This window comes from Lactuca serriola, chromosome 2, assembly GCF_051521515.1.
Source record: "Lactuca serriola cultivar US96UC23 chromosome 2, Lser_US96UC23_V15, whole genome shotgun sequence".
NCBI classification, from domain to species: domain Eukaryota; kingdom Viridiplantae; phylum Streptophyta; class Magnoliopsida; order Asterales; family Asteraceae; genus Lactuca; species Lactuca serriola.
In genome coordinates this window covers 28,191,118-28,213,937 of record NC_136409.1, presented here as the reverse complement: position 1 = coordinate 28,213,937, position 22,820 = coordinate 28,191,118, and positions in this window count along the sequence as shown.

The window sequence follows — 22,820 nt, the reverse complement described above, 5'->3', positions numbered from 1 at the left end:
GGCAAACATTACCGGTTGTTCGAAAAGGGAGCAAATCTGAAACAATTGCTGCTTGTCTTACTAACTCTTTTTTGTGGCCGTCACTATGTGTACTACAGCTGGAACAAAACATGAGAGCATTACTAGATCCAAAATTTACTGAATTTCTGTTAAGGTTAGGCGACGGCGAAGAGAGTTCTGAACATGATGATGTTGTCACTATTCCTGCAGCAATGATCATAGAGAGTAACAATCAGAAGGATGCCTTAAATCTTCTCATTGAATATGTTTACCCAAGTATTTATGGTAAATCTTCCAATGTGCCTTCGTCCTTCAACCGAGCTATTTTGACAACGAAAAATGCTTTTGTTAGTGAAATAAATGATGTCTTGATTCAGAAGTTCCCAGGAGAAGAAATAGAGTATAATAGTTTTGATGAAACTCTTGATGTAAACGACCAGGGACATTATGAAGATCTACTTCATTCTCTAACTCCTAATGGTATGCCACCACATCGACTCGTTTTAAAGAAAAACGCACCTATTATATTGTTGCGAAACATGAATCCTACCGAAGGATTATGCAATGGTACAAGACTGTTTTGCAAAGACTTCAACAGGAATGTAATTCGTGCGGAAATAGCATTTGGAGATTTCGCTGGGAAAGAGGTCTTTATAAACAGGATTCCATTACAACCACCTACAGGCAAAGAATATACGGTTCCCTTCAAAAGAATTCAATTTCCAATTAGGCTGTGTTTCGCAATGACCATCAACAAAGCACAAGGCCAAACACTAGACTTTGTAGGTGTATACCTTAAGGAGCCAGTATTTTCACATGGACAACTATATGTTGCCCTATCTCGTGCCAAAAGAATTGAAAATGTCAAAGTTCTCATCAACCATCCTTTGTATTCTTCAAACACCAACAAAACAAAAAATATTGTATATCAAGAAGTATTACAATATGCCAAACATGTCCACGTGTATGTGTCTGTAAATTGACAGTTGGCTTCTCTTTTCAACAATAAATAAGTTGTTAATGTCAATTTTAGTTTGTTTATTTACAGCTCTGACTAGCAACCACAGAAAAAAAAAAAACATCTCTCAATTCCTTTTCATTGATGATCAAAGTAACGTCAAATATATCTATATGTATTTGTCTGTAAATTGACTTTTTCTTTTTCTTTGTCTTTTTAAACAATTAGTAACCTTTTAATGTCCATTTCAATTGTTTTTTTGGCAGAACTGACTAGCAACCACAATTTTTTTTGGGCTAAAATGATGAAAGGTAACTTCTTTTTTTGAATTTGTGTTCATTTCCAAATAATAAAGGTTTAGATTTCTCCTTCATGTAGGTTGATGGAGATATGAAGTTTCAAAGGGTTGGTGGGACACATTTTGCTGAAAAAGAATGGCCTAAAATGTTTTTTAAGTACATTGCTGTTTTCTACTTATTGCCACTAGCAACCAGAGGGGAATTTTTTTTTATTCTTTTTTACTAAAATCATATAAGTACCACTTTTCTGTTTTTTTCCCTAAATTGTATAGTGTTAAAACTTTACATTTCTCCTTTATGTAGGTTGATGGATATGGGAAGTTTCAAAGGGTTTGTCAGACAAATGTAGTTGAAAAAAAAACAAAAAAATGGATCAAATTTTTTTTCAAAGTACGTTGCAATTTCTGCTTTTTCTCACTAGCAACCAGCAGAAAACTTGTCCTAAATTGTCTTTATAGAAATGATAAAGGTATCATCTTTTTCTTTGTCTTTTTCATTTGTGCTCAATTGCAAGTAATAAACGTTTAGATTTCTTTCTTATGTAGGCTAATGGAGAAGGAAAGTCTCAACAGGTTAGTCAGACACATGTAGTTGAAAAAAGAAACGAAAAAACATGGACTAAAAAGATTTTCAAATTATGTTGCTATTTTCTGCTTATTGGCATTACAGCCAGAGGAAAATTTATGCCAGATGCCTTTTTATTATAGTTATGAAGGTAACAATTTTTTTTTTTTTTTTTTTACACAGTTACAAGTAATAAAAGTTTAAATTTCTTCCTTTTTTAGGTTGATGGAGATTAGAAGTTTCAAAAGATTAGCGGGACGCATGTAGTTGAAAAAAACATCATAAAGATGGATGAAATTTGTTTTACAAAGTACGTTTCGATTTTATGCTTATTGCCACTGCATACACAAACTACTTTACCTTATTGTCTTTCATGATTCATAATGCATTTCAGGACCCTCAAATTTCAAAGGTTCTAATTGTAGTGGAAGCTGCTGCAGTTTAGTTGTAGTTCCATTCTAAAAGACAAACTATTCTAAAAGTACCTTCCTACCTCCTGCTCCTTCTGGGGTGGACTGTTTCTTCATCAACAATCATGTAAAAGTTTGATGCTATTTTCCTGATTTCTCAAATTCAATATGCCAAGACTAACGCTGCAGTAGATTAAAGACATTGTCAAAGTAAATTGCTATTTTCAGCTTCTTCATAGAATGATAATGTCTTTGAAGGCCCTAAAATTTTAACCTGGAACAATTTTTGTACTCCTATATATTTTTGGTTGTTACTCCATATATGTAAACTGTAAAGGTCATTCTTACTTTAATTTCAACCATTTTAACTTTAAAGAAGAAGCCCATGCTCATGAATAATGGTTGACTTCTTGTTTGACACTTTTACCCTCAAATAATAAATATATGATATTGAAATGGAGAAAAAAATCAAAAAAACACATAGGTTTTTTTGCAGTTTTTTTTTCCAAGGATCAATAATACTCGGGTTTTATTTTTGGCCATCCTCTAATTCTTTGTTGGTATCTTCAGTAAAAACATGAAACTTGGTTGCTTTAAGATGAAAACTACTAATAAAAAACTGTTGTTAAACGGTTTTTTTCACCTGTAGTGTTCTTGTAAATATTTGTAATTTTAACCGGTTCTCAATACTTTTCACGTTAATTCAATTCATTTACTGCTCTTCTAAAAAAACATAATCAAGCAACAAAAATACAATTATTTACTTAAAAGAAAATGAAAATATGTAAGAAACCGCAACATAGATATTTGAATTTCATGGGTTAAATTGGAAAATTAATTTCGTTCCTTTCATATACCAATATATCATGAGTATTATCTTTATTCAAACAAACAATCATTTTTTACGTAAGTAACATTTGTTATGTTTTGGCCTTTTAATAATTAATAGTTCAATACGTTACAAGATAAAATTTTCAATATGTAAGCTAATTTAAAAACCTTAATTATATATTGATAATTTTCTAAATCCATAGGGTTTTCAAAAAGCAAATTATAATGATAATAACAAAAATTGTTCGTAGCTAATTTTAAATTCATTTTAATATCTAATTTTTTTTACAACTTGTACAAATTATTTCATTATTGAACAAATCCTTGAAGCTAACAAACTAAATCTTCATCAAATCTTTACAGATCCGAACACTTGAGTATTACCGAGAGAGAACTCACACGTGTGCTGATTCATATTACGAAGTTTTCTTATAACGTGACACCTACATTTTCTGTATTACACACATAACTCGAGAAATCCGACTACTACCTTCTCTTTTATAAAATTTCCATTCGCATATCCAAAGTAGTCCTCCTTCCTGTCAACACTTAAAATCCCAGGTATTCTCCATCATCCTAATTCCTAAGTATATGTATTTTTTTGTATTATTGAATGCATGATCCAAAATCATCTTCTCTTAGCTTATGTACACATTCATACTGAAATGCATGTTGCATGTTACAGTAAGTAATTTCCCCTGTGAAATGCACAATGTATTTTAAAAAATATCCATTAGGGCTTTTTTCTTTACAGTTAAATATAGTAAAAAGGAACTGCTTTATTCATCATCTAAAAGCTTGCTACTTAACATTTCTATTAAATGAAAACAAGTAATACACAACTACTTAAAAAGCATATTTTTAGTTGTATTTTACCCCATTTATTATATAACTCTACGAATTTAAGTATGTATTTTCCACAAATACTTCTTACCCATGTTTACTCCCTCAGGAAAGCAGTGATAATGAATGGACCAAAATATACGATATTGTTTATAACTTACTTTATTTCACGCCATACATGTGTGACATCCTTAGACTACCAAATTATCACTAAAATGTCCCTATACTAACAACTAATATCATCTTTACAGGCAAAACTGGAAGAAGCTTACCAAATATGACTCGAGATCACTACAACATACTAGACATCACTCCTAGCCTAAAAAAAATTGGACTGTGCTGGTCCAAGTTCTGGAAGTTGGCCACGTACAAGAAACCAATAACAAAAGCGAATATAGAAGGCTTCTTTTTACTGATAGTCAGGTACTAAAAATATGTTTTTGCCAATATTCTTTTCAATAAGTTTTTAACTAATATATCTTAAAACAGGGGACAAGGGTAACAGCATTGATCTTTGAGTTCCATCTTACCCATTTTAAAAATACATTCGAACCGTATAGAAGGTACTCCGTTTCAAACGCAAATTTGATCAAAGCACAAACCCGATTCCTCGTAAGCTCATACCCACACTCCTGGTCACTGAATAAACTTACACTCGTTGAGCCTCATCCAGAGATCGACCCACCTGTGCTCCCATGTCACTTTGAGTTTACTCCATTCAACCAACTCTGTAGGTTTGCAGATGAAGAAAATTATCAGAGTACGACTATAGTTTCAACCATCAGCTTTTAATAACTATTAGTATATTTTTTTTACTAATAAACTTATATATATATTCCTAAAAACACAGGTATACGAGCTGTTGTTGTCAGATGCCTCCCAAGCGAACAAGGGGAAGACCCATCAAATCGTTTCTCAAGAAGAGATATTGTTATTGTAAATGAGGAGTATGTAAATGCATTACAAACTTTCTCCGAAGACAAGACTTTATAGTTATGAATTGAAACTATAATATGATATTTTATATTCATTAATATTTATCATATAGGAAGAAGCTTATGATACTTACACTGTGGGGCTCTCTTGATCAAAAAGAAGGTCGTGAATTGGAGCAGAAGATTGATGATGTACCCATGATTTTTGCAATGCGGGTTAAAGTCACCACTTTTTATGGTCAGTTTATGTTCACTTATTCAACAATTATCTACATACATAGCCATATACAAATAACTGCACTCATATTTATTCTTCAAATACCTACAGGACTTTCACTATCAACAAAAGGGGCATCAGCAATCCTTATTAACCCACCAGTCACAGCAGAACTGCAGCTCAAAGCATGGTATTTCCAACTAAAATTGTTTTTAAAATGAAAACTACAACTGTTTCTACTACAACTCACACATGTTTATACACAACAGGTATAACGAGAACAAAAGTGAGATACAAGAATTACTTAACAAAGAGTCATACAAGGATGTTGATCTGCTGCTGCCATACCCACAAGAACCGGACATCCTTCCGATAGCTACAGCAATAGAAAGACTGAAAAATGTTAGGGAATATACCAATCTGATGATATTGTTTACTGTCTTCTTTTCTCTAATAAAAATAAACTTATTGATGTATTTTTTTTTACATCAAACAGGGTAAACCAACATGGATGCGAGGGAACCTAAGATTACAACATGAAGACAACACATTCACACATACAGTATGTGCTAATTGCTTAAAATCAATTGGAGCAGATGTCACTTGGATCATAACATGTAATTTCTGTAAGAAAGAATCAGAGGTTGAGATAAGGTAAGTCAAATTTTACCATAAACTATAACCAAACACAAATAAGAATTTTACAACAACATAGTTGTATGGACAGGTCAAGAGCTATAGTTGAAATCAATGATGGAACCGCATCCATCCGCACAAGCATAGCAAGTCCCGATCTTGAAAAGTTTATCCCATTCACTCCTCAAGAAGTTAAGGATGCAGAAGAAGAAGTAAGGATAAGTTTCCTACAAATTATTAATTACATATTCGATTGAACTTTTACTATATAAACTAACTGCTCAACCTAAAAACAGGGAACAAATATCTATAATATCATTTCATCATCCATTGAAAAATCATCGGTTGTTGCATTTGTACGATCGTACACAACCTCCCACCAAAGGAAATCCACAACAAGATATGTCATTGTGAAGGCACATAAAACGAAAGACAACAACCTTATCGAAGGAAGTGGTGCTCAAGAAACTGATCTGAAGCCACGCCCAACTGAACAAGAAGCAATGAAGGCAGAATGTTATGAACAGAGTCGGAAGGATACCCAATTACAAGTGCAACCGTTGAAGGAAATTGCAGGTTCAACAAATGGTGCAGTAACTCAAATTAAAGAAACCGATCAACATAAACCAGAAGAGAAGGAAATAGTCACAGTTACTCCTAATATCATTCTCAAGCCACACGAGATCAAACAAGAAGCACTTAAACGAGCATCTAATCAACAAACTCAAAAACGATCCCAATCAGAATTCCATCCACTTAAGGAAGTTCATGGTTCAACAGTTGGTGCACCAAGGCCAACTAAAAGAACCAAATAAGAATCAAACCTACAAAAGAATCACCAATCTTTTGCGTTTTGAAAAAACCATGTAGATATGGAATGGAATGAAGAAGAATCACCAATCTTTTGCGTTTTGAAAAAACCATGTAGGTATGGAATGGAACCAACAAGAAGATTCCCGAATCTTTTGCATTTTGAAAAGACCATGTAGATATGGAATGGAATGAACTTCATCGACAAAGCTGTTATCGGACAACACTGCATAACTTGAAAGTGCTTCAAATTTTCAACTCTTTTGGAATTTAGAAATCGATGAACACTTTCTGTCAAAACATCACTTTTGTTAAAAATAGAATTCACTGTTGTCCATCTCATAGCATTCTACTAATGTACTACCATCTGGAACATCGACTTCTCGAATATGTATGAAGTTATATATGTATCAAGTTAAATATCATCATCACATCTTGAATTCAATATTGTTTGTTGGAAATATATCTAAATTACACTTCGTGGGCCGAGCTTAGCACGACCCTTAACCCTTGCTAGTATATATATATATCCGTGTGTGTCTTATGTGTTTTAGACATATTTTATCATATAAATACATATTGTATTCATATAACTATGAAATAGAAACATACTTGTAATTACGAAGACGTATCAAACATATAAATATGTGTTTTATATGCATTTAACCATATATATATATATATATATATATATATATATATATATATATATATATATATATAGTTTTCTATGCATATAAACTTTTTTATATGTTTAAATATGTGTAAAAAAAATTGATACATATCAACGTATATATAAAAAACATATTTAAACATATTTTTCTCTTATTTAAATGTATTTATACATATTTAAAGAATAAAAATGTTTATATATGTATTTAAACATATATATATATAAAAGCATTTTCAAATGTAAATATAGGCACATACACACACACACACACACACACACACACACACACATATATATATATATATATATATATATATATATATATATATATATATATATATATATGTAAGGTTTGAAGAGTTATGTGAGTGGTTCCATTGATATAAGAAAGCAATTGCAACTTTTCCAAATATAAATTCATGTAAACTCAAATTGGGTATGCATGTAAAGTTTTAGATATTAACCAATGTTCAAATTTATATATGTTTGTAAAAATATACTTGAGATCATTTTTTTAGTTAGAAAGAACTGTTAACTTTGTCAACCATCAAGCTATTTATCGGTTAGAACTATTAACTTTGTTAACATGTATGTATATTTATATTGTCTCTCTCCTTTTATGTTAAGAAAATATATTTTACGTACAAGAGAACATTATTCAACATATATTTTATGTTATGTATAAACTATGTTAGTTTCTATCGCTTATTTTGTTGGTAATAACATTGATGAAGTTTTTTTATAATTGATTTTGATGAAAGGAGTTTACAATTATTATTCTAAATTGTTGATGATAATGACAACTTAGAATGAATGATTTTTAATATGATATGACTTTATTGTTGAGAATCAACAATTATGTGTGTTATAAAAATCGATTCTTTATGTTCTACCATAACTTATATGGATGTACCCATCTTTAAATGTTTTTATTGTAATAAAAATAAATTATCTTATTACATTTGTCAATTTGTGTTTTCTCTATTCATTATTTATCGTAAAGAAAAAGTAAAACAAATAAAATATTAATATTTTCATAAGAAAATATAAATGATAAAAATATAACTTAAGTGTAACATTCCTTCTCCTCTAACCCACTCTTAACATATTTTTCTAAAGATTGGTTGCAATACATAATAATTACTATAGTTGTAAAATTCATATCACCATTTTATTTGGACAGTTAATTCTTTTCTAATATTTCATAGCTTTAAGGAAAAAAATAAAAGTACAATAAAAAGTATGATAGTTTTTTAAATATAATAATGATATTTTCAAATAAGTAGTTTTTAATTAGTAAAAAATAATAATTGTTTAAAATAATGTAAAACTAAAGAATAGATTATATTATATTAAAAATTATTGTTATTTGAAATAATAATTATGATGATGATGATGATAATAATGATAATAATAATAATAATAATAATAATAATAATATAGGAAATAAAAAAATCAAATAAATTATTTATAAATAAGTTATAAATACTTATAGTTTAAAATAATTTAAAATAAAAAACAAAATTCAATTTGATTCAAACATTCGTATTGTATATTTAAAACTATTATAATATTAGTTACTACTTAGTATAAAATTTACTATTTCAATGATAAATACTTATAATATTGTTTTTATAACATATAACTGTTAATATTTATATTACATTATTAGGCACAAATCAAGAGTTTAAAACTTTCACTACAACTCAATAGGTTTTTATTTATTTAAATGTAATTATGACTTCAAATTTAGTGTAATTTTTTTATATTTTCTACTACATTCAAAAGTTTTTTAAACTTTTGATTATTAACGTGCAATGCTTTTTCTATTTCAACATATTTATTATACACATTGTAGTTATATTAGTAGTATATAAGGAAGTTTTGATTAAAAAATCATGTTTGAAAAGATTTGTGATTCAAAATGAAAGAATTGGAAAAAAAATTGTTACATCAATGGTTATTTCAACACAAATTTTTTATAACAATGTTTCTATATATCAAATGTATTTTGATTTCTAAATGTAAGGTCCAAATAACGGATCCTACCAGAGGTCAAAAGCAAATACAATCACACAAAGCAATAATAAACACAAGAGAAGAACAAACCAAGCTTGCACACGATTATATTCAGAAAATCGTCTGGTACAACTTGATAGAAGCCGTGAACTCTAAAATCATCAACAACCCTAAACGTCTGACTAACCCACTATTTATATACCATACGACCGAGAAGAGTTTACGTTCGTAAGGTGTTTACGGCCGTAAACTCATTACAACCGTAAACTATTAAAAAACAAACTACCAACGCACCCCCTACTATTACATTGTAAAGCCTAGACCAAACCACTAAATTGAGCCTTTCAGTCTCCCCCTTGGTTTGGACTAGCTCGAAGTTAATCTTTGGTAACCACCATGACATCCGCTTGTCCCATCGCCCCATTCCACATTCGTTTGTTGAGAATCTCCACAACCATCGTTGTGTACACCTTCGCACCATCTTCAAAAATATCTTCTGCGACCAAAATCTGAAAATTGCTAAGATGATGAATGTCCCATTTTCGAAACTGCAACAAATCTCTTCGATCGTAGAGACGAATGCAACCACTCTTAAGCTTGATGACCGAACCAGAAGTGTTCTCATAAAGACCCAACACTCCATTGATCCGAGAGATCCGTCTTGATAGGTCTGAAGCACTGGGAATTGCTTTACCTGTTTGGTTGCAGGCCACATCACCACCTGCAAAGGCTCATCAGTTGTGTGATCGAAAACATCTGGATGCTCAAATATCAAGGATTCAGCAGTTTGCATTGTAGGAAACCCTCTTTTAACTTGATCTTCAAGAAAAAGCTTGAACTGGGTCACTTGCGGATTATTTGTAAGATTTGAAAAGGGAGCTCGGGACAATTCCGTCAAATCAACCCTAGTCAATGAACTAAAGTCATGGCTATCTCTATAGAGTTCAGAGTTACCACTTTTTCACAGCACTATCCACATCTTGAGGGGATCATGAAATCCCCAAGAAACAATTCCTGATCGATCACCAAAAGTATCCCTGAAACAGACGACCTCAAGGTCAGTCATTGTAATTGAGGGTTCATCCCAAGAGGCATTTTGATTAGAGTTCCTTTTAAACAATAATTGTCCTTTCTTAACCGCTTCCTCCTGAGCATTACGAATGGTTGCTGACACATGGGGGCATGAGGAGGCTCATTATCAACATAACTAACAACTCCAGACCACTGACCAGTAGGCAAAACAACTGGAAAGGCTTGGACATGAAGATTGATCTTGTACTCTTCAGCAGATGTCTGATATTTATCTCGAAAGTCTTCCTCAAGCTTCTTTTTCAACTCAAAATAACTTGAAGTCAGCAGATTGAAGTGATCTTGAAGGTCAGAAATCTGTTTGGACTTCAGCTTTTTATCCTTTGAAAGATCAGCTACTTGCACACCAAGGCTCCACTTATCAGACTGAAGTTCAGACACTTGAATACTAAGCTTTGGATTTTCAGCTTGAAGCTCTGACACTTGGATATCTAGCTCAATATTTTTCTGACTCAGTACAGATATTTCTTGCTGGAGTCCGGAAATAGTTAGGGTGTATTCTCTAGAACCACCACCTCCTATAAAAACACCTTTACCACGAGGGGAAGGCATCAAAAGTTGCTCCTTAGCCATATGTAGGGCTAATCTCTCAGAAGCATCATCACGATTAAATCGAGGAGTAGAAAAACCTGGTGGAACAGAGGGACCACCAACATCAAAAGCAGTACCCGAACCCGTAGCAAACATCTTCGTTGTGGTGAGATTGGTAGTAGTGGTAGTAGTAGGTGGTACTGGGAGGCTGCTAACAAGTCTTGCAATTACTTTACCCTGCCTCGGATCCCTTCTTTGCCTCTTTGACGGGGGTTGATCAGATCGTGTCGTAGCAAAATCACTTACAAACGGCTCTGTGGTAGGAGAAACAGAAATAGGAGGGGAACATCCCATAACCGTCTCCATAGGAATGGAAACACTTTCCGGTTGACCTGTAGTAGGGGTTGTAGTCTCAAAAGCTTCATTCGTCTCCCTTGTCTCAGTTGTTGGAAGAACAACATCATCGACATTGTTGAAGATAGTGTCAAGATTCTCATTTGACACCATGTTAGCACTACTTGCTAAAGAAGCAGCAATATCATCGTGATCAAAACCGGTGAGGTCAAGATCACTAAAAGAATCATTCTTATCTCCCCCAACATTCTCCCCAAACTCTACATTTATTCCCAAATCATCATCTTGAGTACGATCAAACACATTGTCATGTTCCACAGCCACTTGAGCATCATGAGTGGGGGTATCTTCTTTTTCAATGCTTTCATCCTCAGAAACATCAATAACAAGATTGTTTGGAGAAGACTTCTCAGTAGATGCTGGCTCAGAAGAAGTTTGCTCAGATGAACCATAGGATTTTGTAGGTTCATCTAGCTCAGTGAACTTCCCAAATTTCTCAAGAGGGTACAATCCTTGAAAAACAACTTTTCCTCTTCGATTTTGCTTGATGAGTCCTACTGTGTGAATACCCAAAGACTTCATATCTAGAGTTTCACCCTCCTTTCTCACTTCTGGAAATTGAGTGTTGATAAACAACTGAACAAATCTAGGATATAGCAAGAAAGTATCTCGAGTTGAGACTCTGATGTTCATAACAAACTCTTCCAGGATGAATCTTGAGAAATTAAATCTCACCCCTGCAGCAAGAGAAACAAGTGCACCAGTAGTTCGCTGAGAAATTTCGTCTGCTCCTGATCTTCTACCTGAAACACAGCTGACGAACACATGCGCTAAAAACCTCCAATATGGATGCAGAAGCTTCTTTAAGGTCGGAGGTGAAGTGCCTTCGTAGCTCATCCTTCTGAGAATTCTATGTGTGTCATCAATCCCAATCTCCGTAGGGAAATTAGGTTGATCAACGATTAGTAGCGTGTCTATGATGAAGCTTTCATTGATCACGATTTCACGACCCTGAACCATAGTTTTTACAGTGAAATGACCGTCATTATCCATGCTCGTGCTGGCAGTGGCCCATAATTCTCTGATTAAATTTTGATACACAATAGGGTTTACTGTGATAGAGGACGCCAGACGGCACTCCCGAAGCCTGTGATCAAAACAAAAATTACTCAAGTGAAAATCAGTGTTCACGGTCAAGAATCCAAACACAGTTCACGGCCAAATATATTGTTCTTGGGTCGTAAACTGTGTTTACGACCTATGAACTCAAGCTTACGGCCGATGAACACCACAATCGCACAACTCATGAAAAACATGCACTTAATCAGAAGAATATGGCTAAACACAACACCATAATCAATAGATGCTTGTGGTCGAAATTGATTTACGGTTAAATTGCATTTACGGCCCTAGAACGGAGTTTACGGCCCAAGCTTACGGTCGTAAGCTCGATCTGACCTTTTTCTTCCATTTAAGCTCAAATTATACGGTGAAATATGCAATAAAACATATATTTATGATCTAGAACTCATTACCTATGAGATGGTTGAATCAGATTTGAGAAATTTGACGGAAATTTTTTTGAAGTGAGAGAGAGTGACGAGAGTGTTTGCGGCCGGAATCTCGTGAATGAGGAGATTCCGACAGTAAACCCCTATATTTACCATTCTTTACCATCTTACCTGATAACTACCCAGTATTGAGCAAATTCCAACACAATTAAATTAAAAAAAAAAACTTTCTGAGGATTATTTTAACTAAGGAAAAATTAAAAATAAAAATAAATAACGAAAAACTTAATTTTGTACAAAAATAAAAGTAAAATTAAAATTAAAAAAATAAAATAAATAAATAAATAAAAACTAAAAAATTTAATTTCTAAAAATAAAATTAAAAAATTAAAAATTAAAAATTAAAATTAGAGTAAACTAGAATTAAAATGACATTAAAATTTAATTATGCACAAAAATAAAATAATTTAGCTTTAACAAAAAAAAATAGAAAAAAAAATTTAACTACTGTGACTAAGTTTGTGACGTTGGGATCAAAGTTGTTGGACAGTCTTATTCTACTTGTCGGTACCCTTATCTTCACATTTTCGTCTGATCGATCCCCAATATTGTGGTCCACTTAAACACAAAAAATTTGTGACGATATTTTGGACAATTTATCAATGACATGATACATGCATATATCTAATTGTAACTATATTATCATGATTGGCCCTAATTCTTAAATAAATTTTCTTTAAGATCATTTAACTGACTACAACCAGGGATATTGTTGTCCACCTAAATCGAGCAGCGAGAGCTATGGACAACCTGTATGTGTTCAATTTTAAGTGTACTAGAACGTGTTTCCCGCTTCCTGATATGCCCCGACCATCAAGAACTTCCAGAGTACTCCTTACACCGGGTGAGCAGACAATCATTCAGAGAGAAGATAGATTCAGAATTCGATTACTTATTGTTTTAGAGGGGTTGAGAAGTAGAAGGTTGCATATGCTGTGTACCAGGTCGGATTAGAAGTCACGCAAAGGAGACAGCATATGGCTAACAGATAGAAGAAATTTCATATATATAACATGCAGAGAAATAGATTTGCATATGTTGTGTACCAGGTCGGATTGGAAGTAACACAAAGGAGACAACATATGACTAACAGATAGAAAGAAAGAAAACAATTTTCTACAAACCTAATTTTGTCGGAATTTACCAGTCACCCCATCCAACCGGAATTAAGGACGGAATCCGCACATCTAGGAAAAGTGAATCCACAGTTCTAAGTACGGGTTATATAATGTGACCAATAGATTCCCATGTATATCTCCCTGCTCAACCTATCCGAGCATCGTGAAATCAGGTTAAACGGATCTAACTAGGTCAAAATTTGTCAAGTCCTTAAATTCATTAGGTTCAAATCTCCCTAGTCAAGTCCATTTAAAAAAAACTTTCATGCCTACCAGCGCATCGAGCACAGATCGTCCATGATTCAACTTAGGTACGTTATGCCGATTCAGATCGCCCATTATCACTTGCTAATTTCATTTCCCATCACAACACCTACAAATAAAACTATCAACAATATTTATTGATTTTCTAATTTTTTATTGTTTTTGGATTTTTGATTATTTCTCCTCTAAATTTGTGCATGGGTGAGAATAAAGATAAAAGAAAACAAAATGCGCAAATTTAATCTATCCTAAGGAAACAAGAAACAAAAAGAACTTAAAAATAAAAATAAAATTAAAAAATAAGCTAAAAAATAAATAAATAAAAATAAAAATAAAAATTGAAAATTTGAGTTGAAGAAAAAATAAATAATAAATAATAAAAAAAACTTAATCCTCAAAACGTATCATTTTCAGAAATCCTACAAGCACATCGAAGCGAGCTTTGTTAAATGACTTAGTGAATAAGTCCGCCACATTATTATCAGTGTGGACTTGTTCCAGCCGGATTAACGAACGTTCATAACAGTCTTTGATGAAATGAATTTTAATGTCGATGTGCTTGGTTTTAGAGTGTTGGACTGGGTTTTTGGCAATTTGAATGGTAGCTTCATTATCACAATAAATGGGGGTTTCAAAATAATTCAAACCGTAGTCCAACAGCTGATGTTGGATCCAGATAACTTGAGAGCAGCAAGTTGATGCAGCAACGTATTCCGCCTCTGCTGTGGAAGTTGAGACAGTGTGTTGCTTCTTGCATTACCACGAAACTAGTCTGTCACCTAGGTACTGACATCCTCCTGAGGTAGATTTCCTGTCAAGCTCACAGCCTCCATAATTACTATCAGTAAAAACATAAAGATCAAATTCTGTAGAAGCAAAACTGTAAAAGTCGAATAGTATGTTTGTTTAGTTTCGCATCTTTATGTTATTTTACTAAGTCAATTTTGTGCGAAGTGTATTGTTTAGACTTAGTATATTTTTTGTACACTCGGGTTCCCTATAAATAGGGAATGGGGATAGAAATAGAGGATAACTTTCAAAAACAAAAATATCCTTTCTGCTTATTCTGTAATCAGTCTTCATCAATATAAGATCTGATTAATATTTACTCTTCGTGTTCTTACTTTTCAATCACTCAAATCATATTTGCTTTCGTAAATCTCGATAACAATTCTCTTCAATTGGAATCAGAGCAGGATTCAAACTGCATCGATCTGATTTTCGTGTTAGAATCATTTGTTTTTTAATTTGCAACTTTACTCAAAATTTTCTGCGCATTTTGGTTTTGAAAATCAAATTTGATCTTCAGATTTGAATTGATTCTGTCTTTGAATTGTTTAGTCGAGTAATCGATCAGTGATTTGTGATCAATTCAATTGATAAATTCTCAAATTCATCAAGTTTTTCAAGCTTTCTGAAAATTTCTGTGTTCATCAATGGCGAACTTCAACATGAATACAATGACTTCCTTCTCTCACTTGCTTGGTTCCTCAACCAAAATTCCGATGTTAATTCCAGAATACTATGACCAGTGGGCTGATAGAATGGAAGATTACTTAAATGGAATTGATGAAGAACTTTGTAATTGTATCGATGGAACAGTGCAAGCTCTTGCTAATGTTCAACCAATTGGACCATCTACTGCATCTGCTGAAGTTGCTGATCAACAAAAACGGTTGAAGAATAATGAAAAGAGGTGCATGAGGGAACTAAGAGGTGCTCTTCCTCCTGTGGTTTATAATTACATTCGTAGTTGTAAAACAGCAAAGGAGATCTGGAACACTCTAAAAGAGAAGTATCAAGGTAACGAAAAGACGAAGATCAACTCTGTGAAGCAATGTCTAGTTGAACTGAAGGAATTCAGACAAAAGGATGCTGAAACTCTTGAAAATTACTATGATCGTCTGAATGAGCTTATGTTTCGCTGCAATAGGTATGGAATCACTAGGTCTCTCATGGAGTTCAATTTAACTTTCATTATGGGCCTTCGCAAGGAATGGCAAAGTGTGAGCATGATGATTAAGAATCAACAGAGTTTTGATAGAACTCATTTGAATGATCTCTACAATCAGCTAAAAACACATGAAAGTGAAGTTTCAGAAATGTATGAAGAATCAAAACAGAGTATTGGAGGTCCTTTGGCTCTTGTTTCAAAGGTATCAGAAGTTGATGTTAATGAAAAAGATGGTTCAGATAATGAAGGATTTTTGATGAACTCTGATGATGAAGCTGTGGAATTCTACTCAAACAACAGAGTTAAGAAGTTTTTCAAAAATCCGTTTAATCCAAAAGGAAAGGCTAGTGATGCGAAAAGTGGAGTCACAAAAATTGGAGGAGAGGAGAGGAAGATAATGGAGAAAGCTGAAGAGAAACAAAAATATGCGAAAGAAGTGAAAAAGCTGAAAGGTGACTCAGGAATTTACTGTCACTATTGCAATGGTGCGAATCACTTCGCAGCCGATTGCATGTTGCGAAAGAAAGAAGAGAAGAAAGAAAAAGTTAAAGATGAAGCATACTATTCTGAAAAGATTGAAGAGTTGCGCGCTAAGACAAAAGGAGTGTCTCTAGTTGCGAAGGGTGAATCTGCTAATGAAGAGAGTGGAACTTATCAGATCTGGTCATCAGGATATGATGATGAAGAAATGAGGCATCCCACACATGGAGCCATGTTCGCAAGTTTTGAAGATTGCGAAGAGGACATTTCAGGGAGATGCTTCGTATCCAAATCCACGGACAAATCACCCATGACCACCAAGGTACGTGCAATACTTGAATCTTTTAATATTCCTTTATCTGCTTATGATGCTGAAATCATTTCATTTGATGATACTGTGACTTATTTTGATTCTGTTATTGTGTCTGCTAGTACTGAAGCTCAAAAATTAAATATGCAACTTGGTGAGACACGAAGAGAATTAGAAATAAAAAGGAGCAGAGTAGAAAAACTTGAAATGCAGATCAAAAATGTATATTGTGATAGGAATAATCTTACAAATGATGTTAGGTTGTTGCTAGCACAAAGGAACATATATTGTAATTCTGCCAAACAATTGTATGCAAAATTAACTGCTTTACATCATTCTTCTGACATTAGCAAAGAACAACATAGGAAACTTTTACCTTTTCTTGAGTATGAACGTGAAAAAGTTGATGTTGTTTCTTATGATTGCGAAAGTACAATTACTCAATTTGACAAAATACCTGATGATAGATATCCATATGGTATTGTCAAAAATGATGAATATTTGAATGCTGATGAGTTGGTTAACATTGTCAATGAAAGTTTGACAAAGAGTGAACAAGTGAAAATCTTAAAGAAAACAGAAACTTCAACTCTTGCCTCTCAATTCAATTATGCTGATATTGATGACAATTCAGATAATGTGAGTGAAATCAGTGAGATAGAAGAGGAAGAAGAGGTTGATTGTTCTCAATTGTCAATCATTAATATCACATCTAAGATCAAAAGTAAAGAAATTATAGTTGATTTGAGAGTAGAGGATGAAATTGATAAACCTTTAACTTCGCAACATTGTAAGTTTGATAATGTGGAAGTTGAAAGCTGGAAATCTGATGATACTGATGAAAACAAAGAAAAAGTGAAAGATTCACATGAAATAACTCCACGAGTTGTGGTTGATCAAGTGTTTGAGAATAAAAAAGAATTTGACAAAATTTTAAATGACGAAGGCGCACATTATTTGGAAACCAACACTGTGGTATATCCAAATTTTGTATGCACTGATAAAACCATTTTTCCAAATCAAGTTTTTGTCACTACTGGAAATGCTGAGAAAATTCATCCTGAATTCAACAAAATGATTGAAAAAGATAATCTAAGGTCAACTACTAAAGGTTTTTTCACAAATCAAAACACAGAAGAAAACAATTTAACTCAAAATCCTTATGTGTTTCAAAAACAAAATTCATTACAAAAATGGGTGGTTAAGGGTGAAAAAGCAAACCAAGATTTTGAAAAAGTTAAAAAACCAAAGGCTTAAGTAAAATTAAATTCTCATGAATTCAAATTGATGGTTGGAAATTATTCAACAGAAAATAATGTTTCAAAAAGAAAAGCAAGAAAAGCAATTTTCTAGCAAGTTGTGTCTAAAGACAAACCAAGAGCTGAAAAAGAACAAATTTCAAAAACAACATCATCAAAATTTCAAAGCAAAAATAAACAAACAGATTCAAGTTTTCATAAACCAATAAATTCTGTTGAGAAAATTCCATATGTTCGCAAATATGACAACAATCGAGAATTTGAGAATTCGCAAAAATTTGTAAATAATCAAAAGTTTCAAAATGTTGGCAAATTCACGAATACTTCATCAAGTTTGAAAAATTCAACTCAAGCAAAAGTGAAATTTTCACCAAAACAACCAAAATTTTCAAATCCTTCAGTCTCAAAACCGACCAAAGTTTCATATACAAAAGGAAAATATGATGTAAGTACGATCAATCGTTGGTTTGAAGGGAAAGGAAGAAAATATCAAAGTGGGATGTTTTCAGAGCAACAAATCAAGAATGCATTTGACAAGTTCGCAAATAACTCTTCCACTGCTAGTTCAACATCTCATAATTCGCAAGTTCCGGTTCAAAAATGGAAACCAGTTATCAAAAATGCGAATGTTGTGAAGGATGGGATTACAATCAATGGAAATCCAAAACTATTGAACGACTATATTTCAATATCTAGATCTGATGATGTTGATATAATGGATTCTGTCACAAACAAAGTGAAAACATGGTTTTTAAATTCAAAGAATTTGTTTCATTCTACTAATGATGGACGCAACAAGTCTTGGGTTCCTAAATTTTTCCAATAAATGCAGGTGATGTGTGACGAGCAATATGATACGAAATGGTATATTGATAGTGGTTGCTCTCGTCATATGACTGGAAGAAAGGAAAACTTGCGAGATTATAGAAGCTTGGAAAATGCAGGAGTAGTCAAATTTGGGAATAATCACAAGTGTCAAGTGAAAGGCTATGGGAAAGTCACAAATGGACAATTCACTGTGAACAGAGTTGCTTATGTTGAAGGACTTCAACATAATTTGATAAGTGTGTCACAACTTGTTGTTGGTACTGGAAATCAAGTTGTATTTAATGAAGAAGGAAGTATCATTTCAAATGCGAAGTCAAATGAAGTACTTCTCAAATCCAAAAGATATGGTGATATGTTTACACTGGACATCAAACCAATTGTGGGAAAACCTGCTGTGTGTTTACTATCAAAAGCATCTAATGATGTCAGTTGGCTTTGGCATAGAAGATTGTCACACTTGAACTTTCGCAATATTAACAAACTTGTCACTGAAGATTTAGTTCGAGGGTTACCTGTACTAAAATTTGACAATGATTCTCTGTGTGCAGCTTGCGAACAAGGAAAACAACATAGAAAAGGTCATCCGATTGTGATCGATTCAAAAATTGTAGAACCATTGGAACTTCTTCACATTGACTTATGTGGACCGTAGACTGTTGCTACAATCAATAAAAAGCAGTACATTTTAGTTATTGTAGATGATTTTACTCGATTCACATGGGTATTTTTTCTCAGGTTAAAATCGGAAGTTGCTCAGACGATGATTGATTTTATCAAAAAGATTGAGCTTAGTCTGAAAAAGAATGTTCGCAAAATTAAAAGTGATAATGGTTCTGAGTTTAAAAATCAAACTCTTGATTCTTTTCTCACAAGCAAAGACATTTCGCATAATTTCTCATCACCATATACTCCACAACAAAATGGTGTTGTTGAAAGAAGAAATCGATCTCTATGCGAAGCAGCCAGAACCATGTTAACATATGCGAATCTACCTCAATATCTTTGGGCTGAAGCAGTTTCCACTGCATGTTTTACTCAGAATCGATCATTCATTCATCGAAGATTCAATGTTACTCCATATGAAATAATCAATAATAGGAAACCTAATGTCAAATTCTTTCATGTTTTTGGTTGCAGGTGTTTTATAATGAATCTCAAAGATACTTTGTCCAAGTTCCAAGCTAAAGCTGATGAAGGCATATTCTTAGGATATTCGTAGAATTCAGTTGCATACAGAGTGCTTAACAAATGAACTAGAAAAGTTGAAGAAACTTTCAATTTAACATTTGATGACTACTATCTTAAACAAATGGATAGTAAATTTGAAAATAAATCAATACTTGTTGATTCAAATAATCAAATTGATAATTCTGAAATAAATGATTTTGATTATGACTTAATTTTCGGAATACCTGACAGGGCAATTGAAGCGGAAAATAATGCTCCTGACAATCAAACATCAGAATCCTCAAAACATACTGATGATTCGACAATTACTACAAGGTCAATATCTTGCGAAAGTGTGCCTGATGCTCGTATGGAGGGGGAGCATACGATCAACAATGAAGATTGTCAGCCAACTTTCGAGGGGGAGAATGAAAATATGAATCGTCATGTTGAGGGGGAGCATTTGCAAAATCATCAAGAAGAACATCATGTTAAGGGGGAGCATGATGAAACAGAGACAATTAATCTTGATGAAAATGATGAGTTTCATGAACTAAATGATAATTTTTCTGTTTCAGGATCTGAATATGAAGATATATATGAGGATGCACCATTGGAATTTGATCCTAATTTTCCACCACTTGAGAAATGGACAAGAAATCATCCAAAAGAACAGGTAATTGGAAATCCACAAGATAGTGTGTTGACAAGAGCTCAAATTCGTGCGAAAAATGAGGTATTGAATGCGAACCAAGAACTATGTATGTTTAATGTCTTTATTTCGAAAATAGAGCCAAAGACAGTGAAGGATGCTATGGAACACTCAGATTGGGTTGTTGCTATGCAATCTGAACTGGCTGAATTTGAACGAAACAAGGTTTGGAGATTAATTTCTAAACCTTCTGATGTTTCAATTGTCGGATTAAAATGGATTTTTAAAAATAAAACTGACAAAGATGGCAATATTATTCACAATAAAGCTAGACTAGTGGTTAAAGGTTATTCGCAACAAGAAGGAATAGACTATGAACAAACATTTGCACCTGTTGCAAGACTTGAAGCAGTTCGCATATTTTTAGCTTATGCAGCTCACAAAGACTTTGATGTTTATCAAATGGATGTTAAGTGTGCATTCTTAAATGGAGAACTTGAAGAAACAGTGTATGTTGAACAACCACCAGGGTTTATAAACGATGAACATCCTGATCATGTTTACATCCTAGATAAGGTTGTATATGGATTAAAACAAGCACCTAGAGCCTGGTACGCAACACTTACAAATTTCTTGAAACAATCTAAATTTAAACAAGGATCAGTAGACCCCACATTATTTCGCAAGAAAGTTGGGAATCATCTAATTCTTGTTCAAATTTATGTTGATGATATTATTTTTGGCTCGACTGGCCCAACATTGTCAATTGAATTTGAAAATCTAATGAAAAGTCAATTTGAAATGAGCATGATGGGAAAAATTAATAATTTTCTTGGATTAAATATAAGTCAGAACAGGGATGGAATCTTAATCAATCAAGAAAAATATACGAAGAACTTGCTTGAAAAGTTTGGAATGACCAATAGCACGAAACTAAGAGTACCAATGGCAGTAGGAACAAGACTAACTCCTTCGTTAGATGTTCCTGCTGTTGATTTAACACTTTATCGAAGCATGATAGGTTCTTTATTGTACTTAACTGCAAGTAGACCTGATATTATGTTTTCGGTTTGCAATTGTGCTAGATATCAAGCTAATCCCAGAGAACCTCATTTGACTGCAGTGAAAAATATTTTTCGCTATCTTAAGGGAACAATTTCGTTAGGACTTTGGTATCCTTCGAAAACGGGGTTTTTCATTCAAGGTTTTTCAGATTCTGATCTAGGAGGATGTACTTTGGATAGGAAAAGTACGAGTGGTGGATGTCAACTATTGGATGGGAAGTTGGTAAGTTGGCAATCGAAGAAACAAACTTGTGTGGCTATATCAACTACTGAGGCTGAATACATTGTTGCTGCTGCTTGCACTTCGCAAATTATTTGGATTCATAGTCAACTTCGTGATTATGCAATAAACATGAAAAAGATTCCCTTGTATTGTGAATCGCAAAGTGCAATTCGCATTTGTCATAATCCAGTACAACATTCAAAGACAAAACACATTGCTCTTCGATATCATTTTATCAAAGATCATGTGGAAGATGGGAATATTGAAATTCATTTTGTTAAAACAACTGAACAACTTTCTGATATTTTTACAAAACCTCTTGATGAAAAATCATTTGTTAGAATTTTAGCAGGTTTGGGGATGATTGATGCGAATTCAATTCCAAAAACTCAAGCATGAAAGTTTCGATCAGCAGTTATGAGTCAAACTTGTTCAGATGTTACTGTTCATCCAGAGGCTTCGCATCCACATCTCTTCGCATTTGCGATCATAACAACTAAGGTTAGGTTTGCGACTCATTTTGTAGTTTTTAATTTTTGAAAAATCAAAAATCCAAAAATATTTTATGTTTATTCATTTTTGTTTTTGAAAAATTAAAAATCCAAAAAGATTTTATTTTGTTATGTTTTTAATTTTGGAAAATTCAAAAATCTCAAAAATATTTTTGTTTTCTTTGATCTTTAAACATTGTGTGCTGTGAGTTTAGTACATGGCTTAAAGCGAAGAGGTCATGCTTATACGTTTCTACGGGAAAGTGTCAA